This window comes from Leptidea sinapis, chromosome 10 (assembly GCF_905404315.1).
Source record: "Leptidea sinapis chromosome 10, ilLepSina1.1, whole genome shotgun sequence".
In the NCBI taxonomy this organism is placed as follows: Eukaryota; Metazoa; Arthropoda; class Insecta; order Lepidoptera; family Pieridae; genus Leptidea; species Leptidea sinapis.
In genome coordinates this window covers 13,423,788-13,450,571 of record NC_066274.1, presented here as the reverse complement: position 1 = coordinate 13,450,571, position 26,784 = coordinate 13,423,788, and the positions used below count along the sequence as shown (strand labels likewise).

The window sequence follows — 26,784 nt, the reverse complement described above, 5'->3', positions numbered from 1 at the left end:
AAGTTCGCTCGTCACCTTGAGACATAAGATGTTAAGTCTCATTTGCCCAGTAATTTCACTAGCTACGGCGCCCTTCAGACCGAACCATTTTAATGCACATTACTTCTTCACGGCAGAAATAGGCGCCGTTGTGGTACCCATAATCTAGCCGGCATCCTGTGCAAAGGAGCCTCCCACTGGTAAAAGTATTTTTTTTTTTTGTTTTAATTTTTTGTCTAATTAGTATACTATTACTACTTATACTATACTACTTTCTGAAAATAACATAAATAAAGTAAAATACGGGTCTGAGTCTATTATATGGATTTAACTTTAATTACAAGATAAAGAAGATATAAAACAGAAAGTATAATTTGCCTTTCAGTAACCTGACAGTAAAGGCATGATTTTTTTATTGTTTGGTCGAGTTGCCGTAGGGTTCGTTAACCTCACTTCAATAAGCATTTCCAGTGGCGGCGTCGTGTTGCGGGTCGCCGTAATCTTAGTAATTGGTGAGGGATGCGCCACGCTTTCGGTGAAAAGTTTGAATTTTATGTAATTATATCTTAAAAAATTTTCGCATAATACCTCACTTTATTTTCAGTACTGTACTAGTAATGACTTGTATTATTATATTCCTCATATAATATGATTAAATACACTTTTTTAATTATTATATTTATGTGCATATATTGTGTAAAAGTTTTATAGTAAAATTAAGCTGTAAGTAGATAATCAGTTTCTTGTGTTACAAAAATTAAAACCATAAGTCTACTTTATTTGAATTCCACAGAGATAGACAATGTTGGTTCTCTCTAATCTGCCTCCTGAGGAGGTTAAGTTGTCAACTTAACCTCCTCTTTGTTCAGTAAGTTATCAATCAATTACTAACGTGTTTAACACACACGATCAGCATGCCAGTTGATCTTCAACAGTTGACCAGTATGGTTGCCTTCTAATACCATATTCGTACATTAAGTGAAGTAATTGTAATTTTTTTTTTATGGAATAGGAGGACAAACGAGCGTACGGGTCACCTGGTGTTAAGTGATCACCGCCGCCCACATTCTCTTACAACACCAGAGGAATCACAAGAGCGTTGCCGGCCTTTAAGGAAGGTGTGCGCGATTTTTTTGAAGGTACCCATGTCGTATCGTCCCAGAAACACAGCACAAGGAAGCTCATTCCACAGCTTTGTAGTACGTGGAAGAAAGCTCCTTGAAAACCGCACTGTGGAGGACCGCCACACATTCAGATGGTGGGGATGATATCCTAATTTGTGGCGTGTCGTGCGAAAGTGGAATTCGGCGGCAGGAATCAGGTTGAACAGCTCTTCGGAACACTCCCCGTAATAAATGCGGTAGAAGACACACAATAAAGCGACGTCTCTACGCAACGCCAAGTGATCCAGCCGTTCACAGAGCACTGGGTCCCCGACAATTCGAGCAGCTCTGCGTTGCACGCGGTCAAATGGATCGAGATGATAGTGGGTTGCGCCAGACCAGAGATGACAGCAATACTCCATGTGTGGCCGGACCTTCGCTCTGTAGAGCGCTAGAATATGGGCCGACTTGAAGTATTGCCGTGCTCTATTGATGACGCCCAGCTTCTTCGAACCCAATTTGGCTTTGCCCTCCAGATAGCCACGGAATTGGCAATCGCTCGAGATTTAGAGACCCAGTATTCCGATACTAGGCTTTAAGGGAAGTGTTATCGAAGAGCGGTGATACGACAAATGGGGTTTTTTAGTGGTAAACGCGCAAACTTGAGTCTTCTGGGGGTTAAATTGGACAAGGTTCAATTTACCCCATTCCGCGACCTTCTCGAGTGAGAACTCGATAGAAGACACAAGTTTCTCCCGGCACTGGTCGACGTTTTCCCGAGAGAGACCTGCATGGCCCGTGTATACGGCATCACCAGTGCTGTCGTCTGCATAGCAATGTATGTTGGCGGTGTCCAACATATCATTGATATGCAGAAGAAACAGCGTGGGAGATAGCACACAGCCTTGGGGCACTCCAGACTTCACGGGCTTGGGATTCGAGCAAAAACCATCGAAATTAAATAAAATGTAAATTATTATAATAAAGCGCTAATTGTGAAGACGACGTTTTATTCTACGACTTAAAACTTTAGCAAGTTTCTTCTTCTTGCTCAAACTTTGAAGTGGTAGTAAGAACTTGTTCGATTTTACTTAAAATTTGATCAATGCAAAACGCAAGCGATTTGTGCCGTCTGAACAGCTGACTCTCAACGAAACTTCTAAGCAATAAAAATCGATTTGATAAAAGTTTGAATCCTTTTAAATTTATACCTTCAGCTAACTTGTTGAATGTCAATTGTCAGTCGACCCGTCTGAAATTTTCAATTTCATTATAATCATTTAAGTCCGCTAACCTTATAAGAACTTTAACCTTCAACGTAAAAACAAACGGCCTAACAAAATAAACTTGGTAAGTAAAATTTTATACCAGTGAATAAACCAGGAATATGCAAAATGTTGACTATATTGTTGACAGCACTCTTAATACAATAATAATTCTGGCATATGGACTTGCATCCAGTACCACCAATTAAATAAAAAAAAATGCTAATTCTGAAGTTTTCCGAATGTCAAACAGCCTTGCAAAGAGGATGTAAATACGTATATATCCTACGTATTAAGAGGTGGCTAAGTAAAAATTGAAATTTAGTTTAGTTTGAAACGTGCAGTAATTTTTTTTTGGCATAAGTTTGAAATAGTAGTAATTATAGTATCGCGATTGGCGACGAAATATAATCCGGCTAAGTTTTACAGCGAAAAGTTGCTTATAGCGTAATGGATTTCGGTTATCTACTTTTTTTACAAGATTATAATCTTCACGAGCTTGACACATGACGGCTATAGCCGTCATGTGTCAATCTGTCAATGACTGCACGTTTCATACAATCGAGTAAATCGCTTATTTCTTAGAGTTTCGCTAGGCTGCAGCCTTGCAAATAAACGCGGGAAACTTTATACGTCCGAATAAACCAGTCAATTTTGTAAAAATTTTCATATTTTTGGTTTATTCTCAGGTATAACTTTATACAAAGTTTATTTGTAAGGCCGCAAAGTACAAAATCATTTGTTTTGTGTTGGGAGGACAAAAAATGAAATGGTCTGTAGTAAATGCCTTATACTAGACTATAAAGAATCTTTATATTGTGTAAGCAAATGTCATGTATATCTATTGTTGGTGTTCAAATATAACACTTCATATTATAACACTAGAAATAAGGGATTGCTTGTAACTAATTCTAGTAGGCTTCATAAGATACATAATAGCTTTAAGTGTAAATGTATACACTCCTATAATAAAGTCCAAGCCACTGTTCAGGCATTATCTATAAATAAATTTAAATGTTTTATAACAAAATGGCTCTGTCGTAAATCCTATTACTCCACTGCTGAATATCTAAATGATCGGACAGCCTGGGACTAGATTGTGATTATTTTATAGCGACTGTACAATATTGTATATTTTTAATGAAAAGAGCGCAAAAAAAAGAATGCTGGGAGAGTTTCTTGCGCCGCTTCTTCTCTCTCAGAGCGCCATTTGTTTCCGAAGCGGTAGTAGTATCTAGTAGTATAAGAAATGACATCAAAAAGAATTCTAAAGGAATCAATTTTGAGAAAATAAATGCCTTTTATGCCTTTTTAATAAATAAATAGTAACTTGTATTTAAAATTAATCATCTTCTGAAATTTGGTGGTGTGTCTCTGGTATTTTCAATTTATTTAAATATATATAATTATAATATATCTATTTATTTTCTACTCACAAAAGATCCTACAACTAAAATATTACATTACTACACGGACTAGTAAAAAACTAAGGGCTCCGTGTCACCTTACGTAACAGTGTTACACCAAAACAAGCAGATTAACGTGTAAATATAGCCTCACGCACACACTTACACTACTACAGGCCGATAGGCGGCCATCATGAGAATTGTCGTCGTCTGTGACAGATCAGTTTGCATCTCAATAAAATATTTTAAAAATGCCGTCGTGCGTTGTGAAAAAGTGTAAAAAATATACTATATAAGTATTTGTGGCCATATATGATTATTTAAGGTAGAAAAAATTGTGTAACTAGGTAGTATCTCCCATAACCGCACACACACTAGCATAACGGTGCTTCACTTGCTAATATCACGGCGCGTAATCAACTAATGAACGGATTTTAATGGGGATTACTTCATTGTGTGCTGTTTAGTCCAACTTGAGAGAAAGGATAGTTTTTTTTTCGATTTGAGCCCATAATTATTTTTATTTCCAATATTTGTTTGTATAGCTCCTATAATGGCAAGCTGTTTAATACCGCGCGAATACAATATGAGAACTATTACGAATTTAGTGACGCACGGTTTGACAGTTCTGCTGTGAAACAATTTCATTATAACAACAGAGAGCATATTTTACGAAATAATTTTTGATGTTATGAAATATTATTGACAAATTCATGAAAAACAGTATTTTATTTATTTCTAGCTGACCGGCAAACGTAGTTTTGCCATATAAATTATTTTTAGAGTAAAACCGTTTCTTGGACATTGCAACATTACTTTATTTTTCTAAAATGAATGATTTTTTATAAAATAAACGTAGCCTAAGTTACTCCTCATTACATCAGCTACCTGCCAATAAAAGTGCCGTCAAAATAGCTCCAACAATTTCGGAGATTAGCCGGAACAAACAGACAGACAGACAAAAATTGTAAAAAAAAATATTTTTGTGTATGTACCGTATATATGTAGTGTAGTAAAAAACGGTTATTTCAATTTTACAAACAGACACTCCAATTTTATTTATATGTATAGATGTGCAGATCAACATCTGTCAGGTCAGCTAGTTGTAAATATATTTAGACACATAGTTTTTCTTATTACATAATATCGTTATTTATAAGGCTTGCAACAAGAGGCCAAGTAGTTTGAAGAAATAATTCCTTCCTGGCTCGCCGCTTCATTGAACATTTCCGCCCTTTTCCAGACAATTTTCCTCTGTGGGGTTTGAATGGTATGGAAATTCATATGAATTCAATTGTAGACAGCACGCCCGCAACGAATACTACAAATTGAAACTTGGCTTGATAGTTATATGTAGATAGCTTATATCTATGTGTAATATTATGTAATACAATGTGTGACAAGTACATTTATGCATATATTTAAAATCGGTGGTTACATTTTCCCTATTGATTTCAAAAATACTTGGAAATTTGTGGATATTTTCAGGTAATCTTCAGTCCAAAATTGCTTGTTTTGTTATAAAACTTACCAAAATATAATTAGGTATAATAAGGTTTAAATTTTAATAAAGAACTAGCTGACCTGGCAAACGTTGTTTTGCCATATAAATTATATATGTAAACCTTCCTTGAGCTTCAACGAATCTATTAGATTTCATTGAGATCGGTCGAATAATTTAGGGGTTATTAGGTTATTGTTATACATACGTACATTCTCTTTTATTATATAGATTATGATAATAATAACTATTGAACCTTCATCGCCCAACCCGCGACCATAGAGCTTACAACAGTGCAAAAATAATGACAGCTCATTGAGCCTAAAATAGGAATGACATCATATAAGTTTAGAACGGCCATTCCCAATATTCAGTCTACCCCCGGTTGTGGCCTACTTGAGATAAAAAATCGCAATTATCGTTGACTTTTCTCTCCCAATAAACTTATCGACGGTAACTCACCTTATCCGTACACGCTGTCTGCCAATGGGATCACGTATAGCGTACCAGGGATAGAAGTTTGTATGAAAATGGCAACAGTGAACTGGCGATAAGAATGACTTATCGGGTATATTGGAACAGCTTCAGATTATTGATAGCTAATTACTGACAGTAGAAGGTGGTAATTTTTCTCTATCTGTAGATAGTATATTATAAGTGGAAAAGGGCTGACTCAATACGCCTGGGTACTTTCTCCCGAGCGATTCATAGTGTATTATATTATTATTATTTGACGACCGATATAGCCGAATGGTTAGTGACCCTGACTACTAAGCTAGAGGTCCCGGGTTCGAATCCCGGTAGGTGCAATCATTTATATGATGAATATGGATGTTTGTTTCCGAGTCATGGATGTTTATATGTATTTATGTATGTTTAAGTAAGTATATTGTATTAAATATATCGTTGTCTTGTACCCATAGTACAGGCTATGCCTAGTTTGGGACAAGATAATTTGTGTAAGAGTGTGTCAATATTATTATTATTATTATTATTATACTACATCCACAAGAAAAACAAAGACTTCAATGTGATAATTACAGAAAAAAATACAACTAGTTTTTACCAGTGGGAACTAAAGGAGCCTCCTTTGCACAGGAAGCCGGCTAGATTATGGGTACCACAATAGCGCCTATATCTGCCGTGAAGCAGTAATGTAGGTACTGTGTTTCTGTCTGAAGGGCGCCGTAGCTAGTGAAATTACTGGGCAAATGAGACTTAACATCTTATGTCTCAATTGTATCGCAATTGTAGTGTGGCTCAGAATTTTTAGGTTTTTCAAGAATCCTGAGCGGCACTTCATTGTAATGGGTAGGGCATATCAATTACCATCAGCTGAACGTCCTGCTCGTGTCGACCCTTATTTTCATTTAAAAAAAATACAAATTTTAGTTTTACAAAAAGAATTCAGAGATATATTTCAGTTCTTCATTTTTCTTCGTCACTTTTAGCCCGCTGTCAAATAAACTGAACCAGTTCTCAGAAAAAATATTCAACAGCCTCACAAAATAATAAATGGGGAGAAATAAACAATATTTCTACTCGTGTACAGTAAATAAATAATGTACTGTCGGCCTGCTTGTCACAATATAAGTACGAAGGCACTTTTTGAAAAGGTTCAAATAAAATAAATATAATAAAAATCTAATATATAAAATTCTCGTGTCACGGTGTACGTAATTGAACTCCTCCGAAACGGCTCGACCGATTTTCGAGAATCTTAGTGTGCATATCGGCTTGGGTGGACCAATCGGCCAACATCTATTTTTCATCCCTCTAAATGTTAAGGGTGGTTAATTTTTTTATTTTTTTGTACGTGAATATTTTTATGATTCAGCATTATAAAATAGATACAATTTTAAATTTTCGCTCTTCTACGGTCCACAACTATTTTTGTATCGCGATTTTATATTATTCTGTTCCTTCCACAAATCCGCTATAGGGTTGCAAGATGGCAATCGCATACAATAATTGTAGTACGATAAATTTGGTAGGTCTGAGAATCGGTTGCATCTATCTTCTATACCTCAAAAATTTTAATGATTGATTTTTTTTTATTACTTTATATGGCAATACAACGTTTGCCGGGTTAGTTAGTTATATATATATATATATATATATATATATATATATATATATATATATATATATATATAATTTATAATTGATATGTTTATGTCCAGAATTATTTGGAAGTATTTTTTGCAATCAAACAGTATACAGTGATTGGTATTGAATGATAATATCAGGTATAAAGTATTCTAGAAATTTCTATTGACTTTAAGATTTAAAACTTTGCAGCTGGCTTCGAAATAAGGCTTTTTAATGTTTCTGTTTCATTTTACCTAGATTTTATGAGCTGGATAAGCTTCAGTTCTCGGAAAAATGGATAATCTTTTTGTTGAACAACTTATTTTGTAACATGAGTACCCTACGGGGAAATTGATTTTTCCGAATCGTTTTCCCCTTTCCTTAAAAGATTACTACGCTTTAATTTGGAAAGGGAGACTAAAGCTATTTAGGTATATATTCATTTGGGAAAAGTCGCTGGTAACCTCGCTTACGTAGATTACTTTATATGATAAAATTAATGTTTTATCAGATTTTTTCACTCACTCATATATCCCTATGAATATGATGAGAACATTGCTAAAAACAGGACGGGTGACATTTCTAATTGGTCTAATTATAGACCCATATCGCTTGCTACCATAGTTGCCAAGGTATTCGACAATCTGATGGACCGAAAGCTCAGCGAAACGCTTCAATTTCATGACGGGCAGTTTGGGTTTCGACCTGGACTTTCAACGGAAACCGTGATATTAAGCCTGAAGCAGACTGTCCTATAGTATACCAGCCGAAAAACGCCGGTGTACGCCTGTTTACTTGATCTATCCAAGGCTTTCGATTTAGTGGCATACGATGTGCTTTGGTGGATGGAGAGAGCTGGCGTACAACCGGAGCTGCTTAATATTATGCGATTTTGGTACGCGAACCAGTTAAATAGTGTCAGGTGGGGAAGGGAGCTCTCTGAGCCGTACGGGTTGGAGTGCGGGGCAGGGGGCGTTAGCCTCGCCTAAGCTCTTCAATTTGTACGTGAACGAGCTGATCGTGGAACTCAGCAAAAAGCTAGTCGGCAGCTGTGTAAATAATCTAAGCTATGCAGATGACATGGTGTTGTTGGGTCCCACGGCCGGCTCGATCAGAGAGTTACTTCAATCAAATCAAATCAAATCAAATCAAAATATTTTATTGCAAGTCACATTTTACAGTAGGATGGTTGGTACATTAATAGGTAGACAATATGTGACGCCCTGCAAGGGCACAGCAACGTTATACATAAAAAAAAAAAGAAGTCATATACATTTTTTACATTCTTATACTATATTGTAACTAATTCTCACACTTGTTATTAAAAAATTCGGGTAAATCGTAGAAGCATTTTGAAACTAAAAAAATTTTAAGATGTCTTTTAAATAGAGAAGGCTTCTCTTTATTTTTAATCTCGTTTGGGATGTGATTATAAAATCAGAGGAGTACGCTGCTAGACATGGGTAAGTGTATAACGTGGCCAAAAGTGAATACCTGATCTTTAAGGCCCCTCGTAAGCAAGTGCAATATGAGCCTAGTATCGCACTCAATGGAACTTTACTCAAACGAGTCACCCAGTAAAAATATCTAGGTCATTATTTTACGGAGGACCTTAGGGACCAGGTGGACTTAGAACGTGAACGAATAGCCTTAGCCGTGAGGTGTAATATGTTGGCCCGAAGGTTTCACCCGATGTAGCAAGAAAGCAAAAATTACGCTGTTTAAAGCTTACTGTCAAACCTTCTACACGAGGGGGCTGTGGACCAACTACACTCAAAAGACACTCGACGCGCTAAGGGTGCAGTATAACAAGAGTTTCAGGATGCTGCTGGGCTTGCCGCGGTTTTGTTCGGCATCAGGCATGTTTGCTGAAGCACTAATGGATGATTTCTATGCCATCATAAGGAAAAGGACGTCATCCGTCCTGGCAAGGCTGCGTTCGAGCTCAAAAAAAACCTGGAAAGTAAAAAAGGAAAACTGGATTCGCCAATACTGCAACGATTCGTTCAAGTTCTTGTCCGATAAAAACAACCTGTCTCAGACTATTACCAAAGTTATCCTATGTTTTAATTATGTATTAAGAATAAATTATATTGAATTATGTATTAAAAATGAAATATATTATATTAAGCAAATATATATTATATATTTGCTTAATATAATATTATAATAGAATATAATAGTTTTATTTTTAAGCAGTCCTCACCAGTGGGAGACTCCTTTGCTCAGGATTTGATTTTGCCGTGAAGCAGTAGTGTGTACGCATTATTACTGGGCAAATGAGATTTGACATCTTCTGTAACGTAAATCCTACTACTCCACAGCTGAATATCTCAGTGATCCGACAGCCTGGGACAAGATTATGATTATTTTATAGCAATACCAATGACAGTACAATATTGTTTATTTTATTAAAAAGAATGCTGGGAGAGTTTCTTGCCCGGCTTCTTCTCACTCAGAGCCCCGTTTGTTACCGAAGCGGTAGTAGTATAAGAATTCTAATGGTGTCAATTTTGAGAAAATAAATGCCTTTTATGTCTCAAGGTGACGAGCGCAATTGTAATGCCGCTCAGAATTTTTGGGTTTTACAAGAATCTTGAGCAGCGTGCACTGCCAGGGCGTATCAATTACCTTCAACTAAACGTCTTGCTCGTCTAATAGATTTATTGTCAAAAAAAAACAAGCAAAAGAATCAGAACCGTTCAAATTGTGAACAAAACTAAATTGTCAGATTGGCAGGTCATCGAGATATACGCGACAATACCTATTCTGAGCATTTTATCTGTCTAAACAGACATTGGTATAAATCGCGTGAAATTGGACACGGCGGTGTAATCCTGTAAATTTTTCCTAGTACGAAGACCTTTCGCTGTCTTGAATTTCTCGCCAATCCCAGTACTTACAACTTCTCGCACATTTACGGATTCACTGTGAGCTTCTATGATTTGTTTTTTGTATGCAGCTTTTAATGTTTGCACTTAACAATATCTTGTTATTTACTGATATTGTTACTGCTCGTAATATTATCAAAAAATAAATTCATCTTTTGTAAATATTAACACTATTTCTTAGATTAAGGATTGGTCTCCGCTGCGTTCTGAACAATAGCTTTTTTTTTTAATTTATTAAGGCAACTATTAGATGCTTGTGTGCGTGACATCTTGACACTCAATGGCATCTTTCAAATTTTGTAACATACGCTTCCTCTAATTTTACATTGAACTTAATAGAATACAAAATACTTACTGGTGTATATATGATCCCAGTGTCTTTCTTAATTCTTGTAGTATTATTTTTACAAAGTTTTACTACAAAACCCGGCATTTTAGTGAGGCAGAAAATGTGGCACGTCAATGTCATACATTGCTCGAGACTGGCTCGAATACGCCCCCCTGGTTTAGTATTAGTTGCCTCGCTTTGGGTTAGTGTGCGCGCATTGCTCAAAATAGCGGTTAACTGTCAATTTCAATTTTTTTTTTTAAATTTTCCGGCTGTTGTTGATAATCAACAAAAATGTACTTGTTTACATCAGGCAATATTTATGTTGCGGCTGTCTGAGAGCTGGTCATATTTCTTTCAATTCTTGACATAATTTCCTTAAAATGACGTACAATTTATTGAAAAAAAAAACATATAGGTGCAAATAACATCAAAAAAATAACTATGCTATAATAAAATACAGATACTTGCGGTCAAATTTTTATAGGCAACCAATCGGTAATACAATCCTTACTCCCACAGTTCATTTAAAATTAGTTTTATCAAAAAAGGGGTCCCTGCAGAATCAATCGGTGGGATCTTGTACTATTAATGTACCCGTTCGCATCGCAGTGAACGATAGCAAAACTTGCAGAAACTACTCTTATTGAAGTTGTGTTGCCGACTGACTTTCATCCCCTCAAGCGTAACGAACTTTGCAAACTGAATGGAAATACACAACTATATCCTTAAGGCTTTTTATTCAAAGAGCAAATAAATTTTACTTCAAAGTGACTAAGTTTTTTTTTAATATTAGTGATGCACTGTCCATTTCTGATTAATTTTCAAAATTGAATATATGCTGCAAGTCAGGGCTAATCAAGCGCTATTTAGGACTTACGTCCTAGAATCTAGATAATCATATCTAGAGAAATTAACATAATATTGAATTACCTTAAGTGCTAATTCCGATTCCCAACCACACGGCTTAGAGTTAGGGATTACGCGTCCTCCACTGAAGAATCCCCCCGACCGAACGATCGAGTTCAGGCAAAGAGTAAGCAAAAAACACGCAAATATGGTGTTTTGAAACAAGTTTTATGGTGAAAATATAGCATTTGGAGCTTTAAACGCTACTTAAACCTGTAAAACATACCCTTAAGTCTAATTTGTAGGTTGCTAATGATTGCTGTTGGTTATAGTTAACACTCCAGAGCTATTTTGTAATACCATTCTTCATTACAGTTAAACAAGGTTTTTCCCGGCATGACGCAATTATTTAGTATGAAACGTTGAAGAGTTATTGTTATGCCTTTTACTTTTTTGATTTTTTTTAAATTTATTTATTAACAATTTATTATGACTTTCGTTGTGGGCTTACTCAACAACAAAGCTATGATAGGCTGCGATTAGCATTTGTTAATGAAGCCCCATCTCGTGCCACTATTTACAATCGGTTTAACGAGTTTAAGCGTGGACGTAGCAATCTCAATGATGATCCGCGTGAGGGACGTCCTTTAACAGCGACTACTGAAGATAACATTAGTGCTATGCGACGCATGATAGAGGAAGATAAGACAGTGACCTATCGGCAGATACGGGCAAGGTATGAGTCAAGTTCAAAAAATATTACACGAAATTTTAGGCGTCAGGAAGCTTTGTACCAGATGGATTCCTCATACTTTAACCGAAGACCAGAAACACCTTCGCATCGACTGGTGTCGCCAAATGTTAGATAAGTTCAACGGCGGTGACTCAAATGTTGTATTTGACATCGTCACAGGTGATGAAAGCTATATATATTCTAACCGAAACCAAAAGACAATCAGCTCAGTGGGTGTTTACTTTCGAGGATCGGCCAACTAAGGTAAAGAATAGAAATAAGATGATTGACTCATTCTTTGGTCGGAAAGGTCATTTCGCGACAGTTGTGCTAGAAAATGAAGGACAGTTACTGAAGACTGGTATGTCCATCGCTTTTTGCCTGTTGTCTTGGAAAAAATTCGACGGCAGCGCCCTGGAAGCAGGATCCTCCTTCACCACGACAATGCTTCAGCGCACTCCGCAAAACGGACTGTTGAATATTTGACTACGGTAGGTGTCGAGATAATGAGTCATACGACATACAGTGAACGCCTGACCTGGCACCCTGCGATTTCTATTTATTCCCGGGAACTAAAGATACAATTCGAGGTATTCGCTTTACGAGCCCTGAAGATGCGGTGAAAGCGTACGAAATTGCCATAGAAGAGACCCCTAAGGAAGAATGGGCCCACTGCTTTTCTCAGTGGTTCCATCGAATGCGACAATGTGTAGAGAGGAACGGAGATTACTTTGAAAAACAATAAAAGAATTGGCAACTTTCTACATTAAGCAGTTTTTCATTTTCTAAATATTTTCAGTGTACGAGTAACCTAGGTATTCAATAAAAAAAATTGACTTCTGTTTGAATTGCAACAATGTACGATTAATATACATAATACTTACATAACCATTACAAAATACATGTCTTGCAACATTCAAAAGAATTATTTTTTTTTTATGAAAAAAAGGTACGATAGGAGCAAGACATTCAGCTGATGGTAATTGCAACGCCCTGCCCATTACAATGCAGTCACGCTCAGGATTGTTGAAAAACCCAAAAATTCTGAGGGGTACTACAACTGCGCTCGTCACCTTGAGACATAAGATGTCAATTCTCATTTGCCCAAATTTGTCTCATTTGTAATGCTTCACATTACTGCTTCACGGCAGAAATAGGCGCCGTTGTGGTACCCATAATCTAGCCGACATCCGGTGCAAACGAGCCTCCCACTTTTTGTGTGGTATAGATTAATAACATGCATGATTTTCTTATAAATGCTTTGTGAATGGAGCGATCACCCTCGGGATATTAAATGAATTAAATAAAAAAAGAAGTGGAGTTTCTTGCGCCCGTTCTTCTCAGATCTGTGGTATACCATTTCGAATTTGTGGTATTTTTTACCTTTGAATATGTCATTTTAGAATAAAAATATTTTAATAGTATCCAAAAATTTGCATAATGTGTTAGATATTAATTTCACTAGGTATAGCAATTTCAAACCAACTTTAGTATTTAATATCTATAAAGTTATAACTGTACATTGAATATTTATAAAAAGAACACTTGCAAGTCGGTTTACTAACAATACTGATGCCAAAAATAACGTAATTTATAGAAGTTTCATCTGTCTGGGTAAACCGCAAAAACAACTGAATAGATATAATTAAAATTTGATGATGCTTCAAATCCCTTGGACAGCATACTGCACCGACCAATCCATCCTTCACACTCTAGGTGTAAAAACCAGACTCTCATCCATCTACCTAAGTAGAATCTTCTTTGGACATATCGCCGGGAAAGATGGCCACAACCTCGAATAACTGATGGTTACTGGGAAGACGGACGAGGCCCTAGCGGTGGCAGCCCTATAAGATGGTCTGACCAAATCCGCACATCTCTGGATACCGGACTTCATGACGCACTGCACATTACAAGGACAAACTCAGATGGCGAACTATTGTCAAAAAGTTGAATCCTCGTCCCATGATGATGATGATGAGAAATCACGACCCTCAGCAATGAGGAATACGACGCGAGGAGGAGGAATGTGTGATAGTACACGATGAGATAGTATTTTTGCTACTATAAGCAGTTAGTCTAGCTAGTCTTTACTATTTTATCATTATTATTTATTTATTTTATTATTATTTTGCTCTGAATAGTGATTTTCATTATCATAACACTAGAAATAAGGGATTGCTCGTAACTAATTCTAGTAGGCTTCATAAAATACATAATAGCTTTAACGTAAATGTATACACTTTTATAACAAAGTCTCAGCTACTGTTCAGGCATTATCTATAAATAAATTTAAATGTTTTATTAAAAAATGGCCCTGTCGTAAATCCTATTAGTCCACAGCTGAATATCTATGTGATCGGACAGCCTGGGGCTAGATTATGATCATCTTATAGCAATAGCAATGACAGTACAATATTATTTATTTTTATTAAAAAGAGCGCAAAAAAATGAATGCTGGGAGAGAAAAGAATCAATTTTGAGAAAATAAATAGGTAACTTTTATGCCTTTTATTTATTTACTACGAAAGAACTGCATGACCTAGCGTTTTAGCTGGTATTCTTAAACACGTTGAAAAATAAATATTCCTACAGTATGGATGAAATATGTACATAATTCAATAATTAAGAAACAAAACTATACAAAAATTGTCCTCTAATGTTCTATTCAAAGTTTCCATTTCTTGAAAAATTTATTATCATTATAAGGATCTTTTAATACGCAAATATATTTTCAAATCGGTAAATAATTTTCACAAAACACATCTTACGTTAATTTTTATTGAAGTAGGCGTTACTTTGCGGAAATCCATAATCATACAAATGATTTGAGTTTTCTTTAGTGTTAATTCCGCCAATATTTGTCTTTTAACAATTCGACACGTGTTTCGCCTCTACACGAGGCATCCTCAGGACGTGTTATCTCGCCAAAATCTGGCACGAGACTGACAGATGTCAGGCGAAACACGTGTCGAATTGTTTAAAGACAAATATTGGCGGAATTAACACTAAAGAAAACTCAAATCATTTGTACATCTTACGTTGATAAATAAAAAAAAGAGTACCTATATAGTTTCTGAACTTATATTGTTTGTTTTCAAGAATTCGTTCGTCTATTTATTTTAATAAAAATATCTCTCGTGCCAAAGTAAAGCGAAGCATCGTCTAGACAGCACTATATATCACATCTGCTTTGATCGTCTCTTGCCTCTTGAATACAACATTATAAAACTTATTTTTATCTTGTATATTACTTAGTAACTCCAAATGTTGTTGGCTTTCTTTAGTGTTAAGGCCGCTATCCCAATAAATCGCTAAATAGCGTATAATTGAAACTATTTCCTAACGGTTTATATAAAGCTTTTATTTTTACAAAAAATAATTATATGTCTACAGAGTATGAGAAGAAAATTCATTTTTTCTTTACATTTCTATCTTTTATAGACATTGAGAATGAAAAATAAACTAAGTTTAAAAAAACCGACTTCAAAAACTGAATAGTATCAAATAACTAAAAATTTAATTTAATACACCTCTTATGCAAACCTTTACATTTAATATTAACAAAATGCTATTATTTATATGTGCTAACTATTGATAGGTTTTAAGTCAGTGCCAAGCCCTAAACAAAATAAAACTTAATATTATAAACAGCTTAGGTACTTACTGTAATTATTTAGGTTGTCTGGCCACGCTTGGGTTGTTTTGTTCTAGACGAAGCTATCCCGCTCAAAGTCACGAGTGCCTTTATTACATTTGGCTTGACACCGACTTCAAAGCTATCAATATGTAGCACATACAAATAATAGTATTTTATTAATGTTAAATGTAAAGGTTGGCATAAGAGGTGTATTAAATGAAATTTTTAGTTATTTGATACTTTTCAGTTTTTGAAGTCAGTTTTTTTTTATGATAATAAGGGACGAGACGAGCAGGACGTTCAGCTGATGCTAATTGATACGCCCTGCCCATTACAATGCAGTGCCGCTCAGGATTCTTGAAAAACTCAAAAATTCTGAGCGGTACTACAATTGCGCTCGTCACCTTGAGACATAAGATGTTCAGTCTCATTTGCCCAGTAATTTCACTAGCTACGGCGCCCTTCAGACCGAAACACAGTAATGCTTACACATTACTGCTTCACGGCAGAAATAGGCGCCGTTGTGGTACCCATAATCTAGCCGGCATCCTGTGCAAAGGAACCCACTGGTATATATGTATATTACTATTACATACTAGTTTTTTTTTTATTTTTTACGTTTTAGTGTCAGTTAATAATAATATATAATCAACCTGAATGAAAACTCCGAAAAAAAGCCGTAGACATAAAACAATTATGTCATCCAGGTAGACGACAATTTTTGTACAAATGTTCATAAAATGAAAACTACTGCGCCAAACTATGTAAAATTTTTATGGGACCAAATGGCATCTATTTCGCATCAAACAAAAGAAGAATTACGTAAATCGGTGTACAAACCTCAGAGTAATCGGTGTACATACATAAAAATAATACCGATCGATTTGATAATCTCCTCCTTTTGGAAGTCGGTTAAAAAAGTCACCAAAGTACTTTTACAGCCATGTTATTCATGTAATCTAGATAGAAATTGTATGAAAAATTATTCACTGTTTACCAAAACTATTTAACATGACATAGTTTTGTTATTTATATAAAGAAAATTGAATTATGTTAGTAATAAATTAAAAATGCTTCTAATTCTGAATTAAAACTATGGCGATCTTGTGCGAGAGAGGTAACCTAGCTCCGCTCGATCCCTCAAGGCCGTTGGCTCGGTCCCTAGCCTTAATTCCACTAAGATTTGTCGTACACGAGGCATCCTCAGGAAATTTTCATATTCCGAATTCTGGAACTAGACTCGGTCTTCGAGATTTCCGTACAATTACGCCTAATCTTAAACTTGCAGAATGTATATTACGAGCGGAGAGCGTCTGATGATATTATATCTACCTATATTTATATCTTACAGCGTTTTGGTTGAAATCTAGCAGATGGCTTACTTTACATCTCCAACAAATTTCGTTAATGGAGACATAAACTTAACAAATTATTATATTATATACTAAAACCATACTAAAACCCTCGAGAACCGCACTATCCTTTTATGAAAACAGCCTAAATATCTGTGGTGTAGTTTTAGAGTTTATTGCGAACAGACAGACAGACGCGAACGCTTTGTTTATAATATGTAGTGACGGGTGTATTAAATATACAAAACTATGAGGCTGCTAGCGACACCTTGTAGTACTACTGCAAACTTCAATATTACTAGTTATTCTTAGTTTAATATCACAAACGTGGAATTGGATCGCAGCCCTAGTAGTTTACAGTATTATATCGGTTTCACTAGCTTTCACTAGATGTCACTGACAAAATAAAGCTATGTTGCCGTTGTTCTGACTCTCTGGTATATTATAGTGTATTATATATGGCTCTGACCAAATTCGTACATAATCCATTGACATGTTACAATTTTATTTTTGGGACATATGGGTGTCAATAGAAACTTAACCCCAAGTTTGTGGGGTTGCAGCCCTTGTTCCCCGGGTCGCCATCTTGGAAAAAGGGGTGCCTTAGTATACCTTTTTCGCGATATCTGGGAAACTATGCGTCCTACAAGATATTCGTAAAACCATAATTTGTAACAAATCGCTTTGCCTTCAAATATGTTCCAAAATTTTTTGTCCTAAATTTTAAATTAAAGAAGTTATAAGCAAAAAATTGAGAAAATTTCTATAAAATTTTTCTTTATTTGCACATTTTACAAAAAATTACCTTAGACCGATCTTGCAGATGGTCTTGTAAGGAAAATTTTTGTGTATATTATTTTACAAGTATTAATATTTTATAACGGTGTTACAGTGCTTCAAAGGAATCCGGTCAAAACGAAATGCTTAACTTACTTTTATTATCTTTAAAGACCGTTTAGGCGCGTTTTATTTACGTGGTTTTCCCAAAAGGCCTACTCCTCAGACATCTCGCCGATGAGGTAATCCTCGACAGAATCATATTTCCAATCAGTTATTTGCCAGCTATTCTATTCTACCTATCTTCGACGGTCAGGCTGTGGCTCAGAATATAATTGAAAGTCGAAGTTAAAATTGGAGTCACAGTTGGAAGTTCATCTAACATAATCTCATAGAACAATGTAGGCATCTATAGAGCATGTGAGACCTGCTTTTCTGCAGCCATACACACTTCCATAATAAATCCTCTGCATTTGCAGAAAATTAATTTCATGACATCGGGGGGTGCTGGAGGCTTGGGAGCTGGTATAAGCATTCAAATGTTTACATGCTTTTTCCAGCCCCAATCTTCAGGATTTTGATATCTTCCGAGCCACGACTGGACCTGTTGAGTATAGTGGTGAGATACTCGGAGACTGTGAAAACCAGTCGTAGCAGGCAGATGTTCATTTGTTCCCAAATGGTAACTCAGACCTTTTTACCTGCCTACATTCTCGAAATGTACCCACACTCGTCTTAGAAATTACTATAAGAAACAATAATTTGGTAAGTTCTATAGAAAGGAAAACAGTGAGGAGTGAATGAGCAAAATTGTAAGGAATTAACATTTTTTTTTAAAGAATGTATATACAATAGAAAAAACGATCATAAACATAAATTAAACATTTCGTTTTGACCGGATTCTCATGAGCATTGACGAACCAAGTATGGAGCACTGTAACATCGCTTTAAATGAATGAATTTAAAAAAAAATCCTCAAAAGACTATCTACAAGTTTGGTCTGAGGTATTTTTTTTGTAAAATGTATAAAAAAAAATTGTAGAGCAAAAAAGAAATTTATCATAGAAATTTTCACACTTTTTTCCTTATAACTTCTATAGTTTTAAACTAATTGTAAACTATGTATTTGTTTTCTCTAGATTAAATGATAAGCATGGCTCCAACTGTTAAAGTTACGGGTATTTTGGTGATTATTTTTTCGCACTGTCTATTTTAAAAAATATAAATGTTAAGAAAAAATAAATATTCTTCTCATATTCTGTAGATATACTATATTTTTTTATAAAAAGATGGGCTTTATATAAACCGTCAAGAGATTTCAATAATGCGCTATTTTGCGGAATTTGGAGAGCGGCCTTAGCAAGTGACGAAGGCAATATTGTGATGCGGCTAATAATTATGTGGAACTTCATTAAAATGGGCGGGGTCATCTCTTACCATGAGCTGTACGTATTGCTCGTCTCGACAAATTTTCTCAAAAGAATAAAGCAACTTTAATTTAAATCACGGAAGGACCGAAATCTGCGTTTACGCTCCGTGCTTTAAATACTACGGCTGAGATCTTCGGAGATTTTCAGAGAGAGGAGACGATGGGATAAGTTAGTAGTAAGTATCCATAGTAGTCACATAGGTGAGGTCGGAGTAATCTATTATTCGACGTCGTGCAAGTGATGCAATTCGGGTGCTACCAAAGCAAACGTCATAGCGACTCGTCTGTGGCTCTTTTATGAATGGACCAAACGAATGAAGGTTTCAACCATGTATTATATATAACCATACGAGTATATCTTCTTTATATTTATAATGAAGAACAAGTTGTTTTTAATTTTTGAACTCACTGATAGTAGGTAGTACCTGTAATGTTAAAACAATTTTTTTTTTCAATTATTGTAGAGTACGTGTTGTGGTTTTCTTTATCGGTCACTGTGGGGACTTGTATTTTTTTTTATGAAAGAGGAGGGCAAACAATCTTACCGTTCATCTACTGGTGATCATCGACACCCAACTTCTCTTGCAACATCAACACAATCTTAAGAGCGTTGCTTTGTAAGACCGTGTAGGCGCTATTTTTTAAGGTACCCATGTCGCATCGTCCTGGATATACCGCGTATAGACGGTTATTCCATAGTTCACAACGGCGCCTATTTCTGCCGTGAAGCAGTAATGTGTAAGCATTACTGTTTTTCAGTCTGAAGGGCGCCGTAGCTAGTGAAATTAAGGGGCAAATGTGACTTAACATCTCATGTCAACGTGACGAGCGCAGTTATAGTGCCATTCAGAATTTGTGGGGTTTTTCAAGAATCCTGAGCAGCACTGCATTGTAATGAGCAGTGCGTTTCAATTACCATCAACTGAACGTCCTGCTCGTCTTGTCCAATATTTTCATAAAAAATAAGTTTGTATATTATTGATGGTATATTTGGTATCCAAGTTTGTGGCGTGTCGTGCAGCCAATGACAAAGAAATTAAAAGATACACAACAAAGCGACGTCTCTACGAAATACCAAGATCTAGCCGTTCACAGAAACTAGATCCCGACAGTTCGATCAGTTCTGCGTAGTTTGAGCTGATTCTGGGGGCCTACTCGTAAAATCGATATTCGATAAATCGTGGCATTAGTCGTGTCGAATCCTACTCTTAGATACATCGTATTCAATGTCGAAACGATAATTGAACGAACGAAACATTATTCGATATTATCGGTCGTAACCCTACTCTTAGTTGAAAATGTGAGAGACGAATATTCGAATTTCACAAATAATCAAACGTCACTTTTACGATAATCTCAACGACACCTTCTAGGCTGTCGATGCTATTATCGTTTCAAGTTGTATAGATATGTTTGCCATACAATATCCATATTTAATAAATATTATTGAAATAATTGTATGTGATTTACTATTCAACAGGATTTTTTTACTACTTAGTTATTTAATTCATTTTGTTGATCGTAGAAATAATGCAAATGGCCGCCTGAGAAATAGGAAGTCGATGAGAAGGGTTGAGTTACTTTTTTTTACATTTTATTATCCGCGAGTTTTGTATTATTCATTAAATTTTAAATGGTCATATTATATTCATTACATATTTTTTTAACATTTACATTATGTGTTAATGATACCAAATTGGTGGTGCAGAGTCTGGCATGGTCCTTAGCGCCTAAGCTATGTTTTGACTTTTGACACTTAACAGCGACATAGCACAGATAATGTTTAGGTTTGAACATTTTTCATTCATACAAACATCGTAAAAAAATCAAAATATTAGTCTATGGTAACGATAAACGATAAGGAATTCGAACATTTGTTAGAGTAGGATAGTTGCGATATATTCGGAGTGTTATCGTATCGTTTCGAATGTATCGTTGTCTACTTTGCGAGTACACCTCCTGGAGTGTGCTTTGATGCATAACCCGGCCGGACTACAATGTAAGTTCGATTGAAGTTTGTTCCAAGCTGACTTTGTCTTCCAGGTGGCTGTGGAATTAGCAATCGCTCGATAATATAATTTATTAAATATACTAGCTGACCCGATAGACGTTGTACTGCACATAATAAATAAAATACTGTTTTTTTACGTATTTGTCAATAATTTTTCATAACATCAAGTATCATTTCGTAACGTCTGCACCTTGTTGTTACAATGAAATTGTTTCACAGCAGAACTGTCAAATCGTACGTCAATAAATTCTCTCACAGAAAATATGTCCATACAAAACAAATATTGGAAATAAAAATAATTATGGGTCCCAAATCGAAATAAAAACTATCCTATCTCTCAAGTTGGACCAAACTGAACTCCATGAAGTAATCCCCATTAAAATCCGTTCATTACTTTAGGAATCCATGGAGGACAAACAACGTGTCACGTAATTTATATATATTAAGATTATTATGTGTGACATTTTCCAAACAAACCAATTCAAAATTCATTTATTCATTTAGGTCAAAAAATTACATATTCATAATGTCAAAGTTATACAGTAACGAGAAGTTGAAGTTTATAAGTGATAGGTGATAAGCTCGTTGCCAATCTATTAAATCTTCATTTTTAGTTTCAGTATTTAAAAAAATAAATTGTAACTTCTGTAACTTCACACAAATACCTTCTGGAACATTAAAACACCTCAAAAGAGTTATTAATACATAAGCCTATACAAACTGTAAATAAATAAAGTTATAAGCGATTTATTATATAGCGAATATTTTATTAACATGTTAAGTATTCTTAGAAATATATCTTAGAAATTTAACGGCAACAGCAGGGTTCTCAATGACTGGATCGTCCAACGACCACAAGAAGCACTTCTTCTCGAGTATGACGTGAGAGAACTAACGACCCGCCGTACGACACCTCCACAATAAACGACATTTAAGCATGCTATATATATTATTTAATAACTGTTCAGGTATTATCTAAAGATAAATTTAAATATTTTATTAAAAACTGGCTCTGTCGTAAATCCTACTACTCCACAGCTAAATATCTAATTGATCGGACAGCCTGGGACTCGATTATGATTATTTTATATCAGTACTAAAAAAGAGCACAAAAAATAATGCTGGGAGAGTTTCTTGCACCCTTTTTTCTTTCTCAAAGCGCCATTTGTTTCTTAGGAAAATTTCTAAAGGAATCAATTTTGTGAAAATAAATGCCTTTTATGCACTCATAAGAAGCGTGTTTAAGTTTCTCTTGCAAGACATCGCTTCATTACATAGGTGTATTCTCCTGCACCTAACGAGGGACTATTTAGACAAGATGTTGCGGCCGAAATATAATATGTAACCTCATCATCTGGATGTGTCACCATCAAGCGATTTTCAAGGCACTTTCGGCCACATACAACCACAATAGTGAACAAAATACCTTGACCTGAACATAATAACATAGTAACTATTCCTACATAACTGAATTGCCGTACTCCTGTAATGCTTGTGGTGTTCTAAGAGAGCATGGGAGAAGGTGATCACTTACAATCAGGACCATACGCTCGTTCGCCTTCCTATTCCATCCAAAGTCCTATGAGTATTTTTTTTTATGGAATAGGAGGACAAACGAGCGTACGGGTCACCTGTTGTTAAGTGATCACCACCGCCCACAATCTCTTGCAACACCAGAGGAATCACAGGAGCGTTGCCGGCCTTTAATTTTTACCAGTGGGAGGCTCTTTTGCACAGGACGCCGGCTAGAGGAAACTGAGTGTCCTATTCGTCTCATCCGTTATATTAATTAAAAAAACCTAGATTCATAATCTTAAACCAGTTTTAAATGAGATGAAACCGGATCGCTTATGAAGAATGAACGAAATAAATTTGTCTGTGGTCCGCGGTGTGAGAAAGAGATGACGCTCTACAGTCGTTGCATAAGTTTGTATCTCTTACTCGAACCATATGCGTTGCGTTTCAAAACCTAAAATGATTTGATTTTCGCGGTTTTTTTGCGTAGAAAACACTAAAAATACATTTAACACGCTTAATAGCGTCAAATTATAAGCCATTAAGCCTTTTTTTGTAATTATAAAATAATAGTAACATAAATAAATATAGTTCTTAAAATTAGAAATTTAATGTTTGCTTGTGTTTTCGTAAAAATAACGAGTAATGAACGCACCTCCATTGATGTGTTTAATTTGACAGGACCACAGAGTATATTTTTTTTAATTTGTTCTTGCGAACAGGCCCGGGCCCGGGCCCTTAATGCCTCGTCTTTAGTTTTTTTCATTTTTAGTATTTATTTTCAGTATTGTATATTATATCATTGCGATTTAATCAGTTGATTTGACGTCAACCTAAATCAGATAGCTCTAATCACGTCGTGGTACGAAATAGCAAAGCAGTTCATTTTAGGTTGTCATTTGAATCGCAATAAGAGTTCATGGTAGGCCCGCAGTTCTTCACCTATGTCGTAACGACTTTGCAGATCTTTTTTCTAAAATGGCTTCAATTTTATCCTTAACAGAGCAACCAGATCTAGCTGCATCTTTGACATCAAAATTCCTAGATTGAAAACCCTTAAATGTTCATTGTACAATTCTTACTGACACTAGATTTCACCAGCGGGAGGCTCCTTTGCACAGGATGCCGGCTAGGTTATGGGTACCACAACGGCGCCTATGATCGTTGAACGTTGTGATGTGTGATCATCACACGTTATGATGTATGATCGTCGAACGTTATAATGTGTGGTATTCGAATAAGTTAGTGTAGTATAGTATAGTATATATATATAGTATAGTATGTATACATACTATATACTATATATATATACTATATGTCTAGTATAGTAAGTAATAAGTTTGTATAGCATTATAATGTGTGATCGTCGAACGTTATAATATGCGTATTTCGCATTTTATAATGTTTGGTTGTCGGACTTTATAATATGTGATCATCAAACGTTATAATCTATGATCGTCGAACGTTGTAATGTGTGATCGTCGAACGTTAAAATATATGATCGTCGAACGTTGTAATGTGTCATCGTCGAACGTTATAATCTATGATCAACTAAGTGTAATGTAAGTGTAAATTTAAATATTAAGTGTACTTAGTGAAACTGTTTAAGGAGACATCCTTGTGTCCATATTTCTATTTTTACTTTATCTACTTTATGTTTAAGGATGTATCTGTATTTGTTTCCAAATAAATAAATAAATAAATAAATAAAATAAATACTACTAAGTAGTCGTAGGTTATAGGTAGGTACTTATTAAATATTATTTTCTACTTTTCAGTTTGGTTTTCAGTAAAAGCGTTTTTTTTACTTTTTTCTAACTTTTATTTATTTTGGTATTTTTTCGCCATGAAACGATGATAATGTCGTAGTTAGGAATTAGCACGCGCCATTTTATTTGGCACAATGACACTAACGGGTATCGGACCAAAAAAATAGCTTATCCTGAAGAAATTATCGTAAGAAAAATGGGAAAGACTATATAAATTATTAGAGTATGACCCATCCAAGACCATGGTGCAAAGTTTATAATAAATCCAAGGTTTGAAAGGGGTCGAAAACAATGTTCAAATTATGATTATTTTATAGCAATAGCATTGACGCAAAAAGCAAAAAGAGCGCAAAAAAAGAAAGGTGGGAGAGTTCCTTGCGGCGCTTCTTCTCTCTCAGAGCGCCATTTGTTTCCGAAGCGGTAGTAACAGTAGTATTAGAAATGATATCAATAAGAATTCTAAAGGAATCAATTTTGAGAAAATAAATGTCTTTATGCTTTTAATGATTCCGTTACATACAAACAGACATATACCTACCAAGCTAACATAAGTGGAACAGACTGTTTAATTTATTGTAATGTCATCGGTCCTTGATAAGTGTGCTAAGTTTCAATTCAATCCAACATTTTAAAGTGGGTAAAATCGTATTCTAAGTTTCCGTCAGAAAATCGAAGGATCTAGGATATAAATTTCGAACGCGAAGGTACGTAATCAATCTATGGGGTCAACGCGCCGGTCAAGAACCTTTACAAACTTTTATTACTTTCAAATTAATGAAAATTTCGGCATAATTGATTGTATCTTACTATACCTATAGTAACGCAACCGAGAAGTTAAACCATAGTTATATTTAGAAATTGAGGCAAACCGTATCGAAAATTATGCAAGTCATTATGACTTTATGGGATTACCCTATTCCGTTTATTATTCAAATAGTTAAAAAAATATTGAGGCATTTTTTTTGTTTTCGGGGTGCAATAAATTAACAATATACGATTTATATATAATATACATAATCCTGTATCCATCTTCATCTATTTAAAATATTGAACAACAAACCTATGAAGACATAATTTAAAATGCTAAGCAATTTCAAATAAGTCAAAGAACTCATTTATACATCGTTCCACGCGCATCTGATGAGTAAATTTCGTATGATGCGCAAGCGACGAGGTGGCCGAGTGGTTAAGGCGTTGGACTGCTAATCCAATGTGCTCTGCACGCGTGGGTTCGAATCCCATCCTCGTCGATATCTTTTTGTTAAACAATATATTATTGTTTAATATTTTTCTCACAATAATTTTCATATTTTTTTTACTTCTTTCTGCTAATACATCATAATATTATAATATGCCTTATATAAATATTAAAACCAAAACTATGTCAGTAATCAATACATGCGGTAGATTGTTGTTAGCAAGTACCGATAGCCTAATACCGCGGAAGCCAATTCTGTAATCGTAGATTTAATGTTATTTATTATTCTAACTTTAAGCCAATAATTCTCTTTTATTATAACATACATAGCTCGTGCAATCCAATACTTATCTATGCATTTGATTGTCATATTAATTATAATTTCTTATGTCATCTACCTTGCTTTTCATTTTATTTTTTCTATAATGAGCCTTGTTATTTGCAGTTACAATTGGTAACATACACGTCATGATGTCAATGACCGTGCAAATTAATGAAGTGAACGATTGATCTTCAAAATTATTTCTAACTGAACATGGCTATAATGTTATTAAAGAATATTTATAAAAGAATATTTAAATTTAAATATTCAAAATAGTGTGCCTGAGAAGAACATTATTTCCGTATCTACTATAACCTTAATAATGATACTGTTATTTGACTTTCAGTCAACCAAACAATATACTTTTTTTGACTATTATAGGCATAAGAATTACTGACAAATTATAGTGGATTGGGCACTTTGAACTGCAAGAGAGTTGAATGATCGTGTAACGGACACATAATTACTTTATTAGTCATATCCGAGAGTGACTGTGGTTCCACAATGCGGTTTTCAGGGAACTTTCTTCCACATACAACCAAACATACCCTTCTGTGAAATGAGCTTCCTTGTCCGACTGGACGATACGCCATGGGTACCTTCAAATAAAGCGCATAGATCTTTC

The 26,784-nt window shown here is 35.2% G+C and overlaps 1 protein-coding gene and 1 non-coding gene across 2 annotated transcripts in view; one reads left to right on the top strand and one right to left on the bottom strand.

The window, feature by feature from the left end:
* Positions 1–984: 984 nt before the first annotated feature.
* The window catches only part of LOC126966322 (facilitated trehalose transporter Tret1-2 homolog), a 68,201-nt gene continuing 42,401 nt past the window's right edge, over positions 985–26,784 (bottom strand). The window contains exon 4 of the transcript XR_007729711.1: positions 985–1,016. The gene's annotated coding sequence lies outside the window, so the exon portion shown is untranslated. The remainder of the gene's footprint in view (positions 1,017–26,784) is intronic.
* Positions 25,808–25,889, top strand: Trnas-gcu (transfer RNA serine (anticodon GCU)). Its single transcript has one exon. It is a non-coding gene; the product is annotated as a tRNA-Ser (tRNA).